The following is a 5988-nucleotide window of genomic DNA, read 5'->3' as shown; positions in this document are numbered from 1 at the left end:
CAGCCGGGCAGGCCAGCCGCCAGGTCCGGCTCTTTCCTCGAAGGCCTCACGTTCGCCTGCGTGTGAGCACGGGTATTGTAAGACGCGCTGCAATGTGTATCTCATACTGTACATTAGTAACCGTGATGTACATTTTTAAAAATCACAACAAACTTTCCCCAGGGGGATTAATATCCCCGCGTTGCTCTTGGGAAGAGTTAACTGCTAGGAAATACAATAGAGTCAGGACTGGAAATCAGCTGGGCTGGCTGCAGACAGCTTTCTCCACCTCTCATCCCAGAGGACCAAAGGACATAGCAAGACATACAGAAGCAACTCTAGCTGTGTTTGACATTAACATGTTAAAATTTAATCTCATACCAGGACCAGCAGTTGGTGTGTAATGGCTATGTCGCTGGACTCCTATGTAGCCAACCTTGATTCAAGTCCCGGACCCGGTGGTTTAAACTCCTGCCGGGTGATTTCTCACTCTCTGACGAGCTAACGCGCCCTATAGTAAAAACATCTCTCTCAAAAATAAACTTATACCATATAGTTCACCCATTTAAAGTGTGCATTCAGTGTTTTGTTTTGTGTTTTTTTGTTTGTTTTTTGTTTTAGTTTTTACTATAGGGCTCATGCACTTTCCAGAAGGAGACGGGGACAAAAATCACCCCCATGGGGAGGGCCACACTGCAGCCCTGTGGGAAGGTTAAGCCAGCACCTTAACCCTCACAGCTCCTGCTGGCCCAGCCTTCAATGGTTTTTAATATAGTCATGGTTAATCATCACCAAGATCCATTTTACAATTTTCACCACTCAACAACAACAAATCAAGCAGAAAGATTGTACCTTTTAGCTATCACCCACAATCCTCTACAATTCTACAGCCCTTGCCAATTTCTAATATACTTTCTGTCTCTATAGAGTAACCTTTTCTGGGTATTTAATATAAATGGAATCGTGGGACCAGCAGTTAGCGTAATGGTTATGTTGCTGAACTCCTACGTAGTCGACTGCGGTTCGCATCCCGGACCCGGTGACTTAAAACTCATGCCGGGCACATGTGCGTGCGTGCCCAAGATCCCGAGAGGAGAATGGAGGAGAAGGGATTGCAGTGTGGCCATCCCCCCTGGGGGGTGATTTCTCGCTTTCCATCTCTGTCTCTCTCTCTCTGGCGAGCGTACACACCGTATAGCAAAAAAAACTCTCAAAAAAATATATATAAATGGAATCGTGTAGTATAGGGTCTGTTTTTGGTTTTGTTTTGTAACTGGTGTTTTTCACTTAATATTTTTAAGGTTCATCCATGGTGTATTATGTATCAGTGCCTCATTCCTTTTTTGGCTGAGTAGTATTGGGTCATATAGATATACATTTTGTTTATCCATTCATTAAAATGTTATTTTCAGGGCCAGCCAATGGGTGGCATAGTGGCTAAGGCACTGGATTCCCACCTGGCTGATAATGGTTTAAGTCCTGCTGAACCTGGTGGCTTGAAAATCATGCGGGGTGTGTATGCATATATACACAAAATCCCAGGAGAAGAATAGAAGAGGAGGGATTGCTGCATGGCCATCCCCCTGGGGGAGTGATATCTCAGTTTCTCTCTCTCTGTCTCTTTTCTGCAAACTCATACACTCTATAGCAAATTTTTTTTTTTTGGAGAGATTTTCACTGTAGGGCGCGTGCGCTCGCCAGACAGACAGAGAGAGACATAGAGACAGAAAGCGAGAAATCACCCCCCAGGGGGGATGGTCACGCCGCAATCCCCTCTCCTCCATTCTCCTCTCGGGATCTTGGACACGCACGCACATGCGCCCGGCGTGAGTCCTAAGCCACCGGGTCCAGGACACGAACCGCGGTTGACTACGTGGGAGTCCAGCGACATAGCCATTACGCTAACTGCTGGTTCCCCAAATTTTTAAGTTATTTTCACTATTTGACTATTATGAGTCATGCATCGATGAACATTCATGTATAAATTTTTGAACAGACATGTTTTTATTTCTCTTGGGTATATGACAGAACTTCAAAAAGTTCACAGCGATGGGGTCAGCAGGTGACATGGTGGTTAAGATGCTGAATCTCACATGCCCAACTCCCCAGTCTGGTGGCTTAAAAAACACACTGGATTCATGTGTGTGCATGACTAAAATCTGAAGATGAAAATGGAGAAGAGGTTGTATCATGGCTATCTCCCCTGGGGGGAGATGATTTTTCACTTTCCCTCTCTTTCTCTCTCTCCTGGGAAAGCACATGGCTGATGGCAAAAATCTAAATTAAAAATAAAGTTCATAGAAGGCTAGTAGGTGGTGTGGTGGTAAAGGCACTGGACTCCTATATGGCTGACTGTGATTTAAGTCCCAGACTGGATAGCTTAAAAAACAGCCAGGCAAGTGTGTATGCGTGCCCAAAATCTTGAAAGGAGAATGGAGGAGAGAGGATTATGGTGTGGCCATCTCTCTTAGGCAGTGATTTTTCATTTCCATCTCTCTTGCACTCTGTCTCTCTGGCAAGCTCTTTTGCCCTTTAGGGGGAAAAATTTCATAAAAAGGAATTAATAGGCACTTCACAACTGGGATGTTTGATTGTCTGTATTTTGGCATCATATGGGGCAAACTCTGATTCTACGAATTCCATCTATATATTAAAAAGCTCTGCCTCTATTCTGAAAACCTAAGGATGTGTCCTGGACAAAGACTGCTGCCATTAGAAATAGTAGGAAGAGGGACCAGCAGATGCATAATGGTTACGTCACTGGACTCCCACATAGTAAACTGCAGTTCAAGTCCTGATCCAAGTAGCTTCAAACTCACGCCGACCGCGAGTGTGTGCATGCTCAAGATCCCAAGAGGAGGATGGAGGACAAGGGATTACCGCCTGGCCATTTCCCTGTGGTGACTTTTCACTCTCTGTCTCTCTAGCGAGTGTACCTGCCCTATAGCAAAAATCTCTTTCTTAAAAAAGAAAGAAGAAATAGTAGGAAGAAAGGCAAGAATTTGAATAAGCAGGGAACCAGCAGTTAGCGTAATGGCTTTGTCGCTGGACTCCCACATAGTTGACCGCGGTTCGCGTCCCGGACCCGGTGGCTTAAAGCTCATGCCAGGCGCGTGTGCGTGCATGCCCAAAATCCCGAGAGGAGAATGGAGGAGAAGGGATTGCGGTGTGGCCATCTCCCCTAGGGGGTGATTTCTCACTTTCTGTCTCTATGTCTCTCTCTGTCTGTCTGGTGAGCGCACACGCCCTATAGCGGAAAAAACCTCTCCAAAAAAAAAAGAATTTGAATAAGTAAAGACAGAAAGACAGGAAGAAGCCAAGTGACTGAGTGACTGAGAGCTATTTGAGACTAAGGCCATTCCCCAATGCATGCCATTATTTAAGGGAGGCAAATTTTATCTCCATCCTCTTAAGAGTTTTGGCTAAACCTAAGAATTATTATAAATTGATATAAGACAGATCAACAGGAGAAAAGCATACATCTGCATTTAATACAAATTTGATGAGACATGGGATCCATCATAAGGAAATGAAGACCCAGAGACTTAGAATTGAACACTTAACTACTGAATTGGATGAAGAGTAGTAAATTATGAAAATGTGACAAAGCAAAGGGGCTTGAGCTCCAGTAATTAATTAGATGGAGAAGTGACTGGAAGATAAGGGTTAGCTTAACAAGTTTATTTGTGGGAAATTCCCTATACCTCACCTTCCTGTCCTTGATGATAAGAATGGTATTTTCTAGGCCCAGCAGGTGGCGTGGTGGTTAAGGCACTGGCTTCCCATATGGCCAACCAAGGTTTGAATGCTGGACCTGGTGGCTTGCTTTCTCACTTTCCCTTGCTCTCTGTCTCTCTGGTGAGCACACATGTCCAAATTAAAAAGTAAAAATAATAACTATTACTTATTATTAAATAATTACTATCTTTTAAAAATGATTTTATTTACCTTTATTTATTAGTATTATTTTCCATTTTGACTAGAAAGAGAGAGATAGAAGGGAAAGTGAGTGAGAAAACAAGCTACCAGGTCTCAGGTCTGAGACTTGAACCACAGTTGGCCATGTAACAGTTCCGTGCCTTTAACCACCATGCCACCTGCCAGCCCCTAAATAGTTCTTTTTTTTGGGGGGAGAGGTTTTTGGTATAGGGGTGTGTGTACTCGCCAGAAAAACAGAGAAATCACGCCCCCCAGGGGATGGCCACCCCGCAATCCCTTCTCCTCTATTCTCCTCTCAGGATCTTGGGCATGCACGCACATGCCCCCAGCATGAGTTTAAGCCACCAGGTCCAGGACTTGAACCACAGTCGACTACATGGGAGTCCAGTGACATAGCCATTACGCCAACTGCTGGTCCCCTAAATCGTTCTTTTAAAAAAAAAAAAATGATGCTTTCCTTCTGGTAGAGGGAAGATATCTTTCACATGGGAATTTCATCTTTTGCCTTTAAGAAACAAGTTCAGAGTTGTCTTCTCAACTGCTGTTTTCTTTTACTTTCTTTTATTTCCCCCTAGATTTTTGCCATGTGCTCTCCAGAGAGAGAGAGACAGTGAAAGGGAAAGAGAAATCATCCCCCACCCCTGCGGGGGAGGGGGTGGCCACACCATAATCCCTTTTCCTCTATTCTCCTCCTGGGATTTTGAGCATGCACACACATGTGTCTGACATGATCCTCAAGCTGCCAGATCCAGGACTTAAATTGCAGTCAACCAAGTGGGAGTCCAGGATCCTAACCACCACACTGCCTGCTGGCTCTACAACTACTGTTTTTCAAGAGTTTTTACCTCTAAATAGCCAACAAGCCAGAGTGCCATCTTTTGGGATGGCATCATTTTAATGGCTTCATTAGAATTTTAGTTTTTATTATTATTTTATTCCCAGAGGGTACATTCATTCAACAGAGAGAGAGGGAGAGAGAAAAGAAAGCATCCCTTAATGAGTCATAGTCACACTACAATTCTTTTCCTCTTTTTCTTCATCTGTCAGAAATTTAAGGACACATGCACATGTGCCTGGCATGTGTTTCAAGCTGTAAGAGCTGGGACTCAAACCATGGTCAGCCATGTGGATTCAGCTCCCAATGCACAGTGCTTAACCATTGTACTACAGGGTTGATCCTGCTAATAGTGTTTATTGTTTATTCTTTTCTTTCTTCTTCTTTTTTAATCTTAAACTAGTTTGACTTGAATTCTCTTACAACCTTTACTGATCCTGAAAAACCTGATCCAAATCTATCGACAGGGGGAGCTCTTACTCTTCTTCTACTGGAAGAACTAGGTCTAATATACAAGAGGTGTTCAAAAAGTTCACAGATGATGTGTATTATGTGTGGATTTCAATTTTTGTATTTTTTTGCACATGTGCTTTCCAGAAAGAGAGAGAAGCACCTACAAATGGGACTTGGTCATGCTACAGTCACTTCTCCATTTCTCCATTCTGTCAGCATTTGGGGCATGTGTGTGCAGACACCTGGTGTGTTTTTCAAACCGCAGGGAACAGAACTCGAACAACAGCTGGCCTTGTAGGATCCAACTTCTTATACACAGTGCTTTCCCTCAAAACTTTTTTTTTTTTTTGAGAGGTTTTTCAATAGGGTGTGTGCACTCACCAGAAAGAGACAGAGAGTGAGAAACCACCGCTCCCCAAACCCCCGCCCCAGGGGAGAAGGCCATGCCACAATCCCTTCTCCTCCATTCTCCTCTCGGGATCTTGGGCATGCACATGCCCGGCGTGAGTTTAAGCCACCAGGTCCGGGACTCGAACTGCGGTCAACTACATGGGAGTCCAGCAACATAACCATTACCAGCCATCTGCTGGTCCCCCTTTTTGTACTGGCCAGGTAGTCATAGTTAAGATGGCTGGATCCCCTATGGTTGACTGCTTGGTTTGATTTCCTGACTCAGCAGATTGAAAAACAAGCTGGGCATGTATGCACTCATGTCCAAAATCCTGAGAGGGGAATGGAGAAGGAATTATGGTGTGGCCAATCCCTCTGGAGGGTTCTTTCTC

This window comes from Tupaia chinensis, unplaced genomic scaffold, assembly GCF_000334495.1.
Source record: "Tupaia chinensis unplaced genomic scaffold, TupChi_1.0 Scaffold143888_1, whole genome shotgun sequence".
In the NCBI taxonomy this organism is placed as follows: Eukaryota; Metazoa; Chordata; class Mammalia; order Scandentia; family Tupaiidae; genus Tupaia; species Tupaia belangeri.
Note: the sequence above shows the minus strand (reverse complement) of the source record.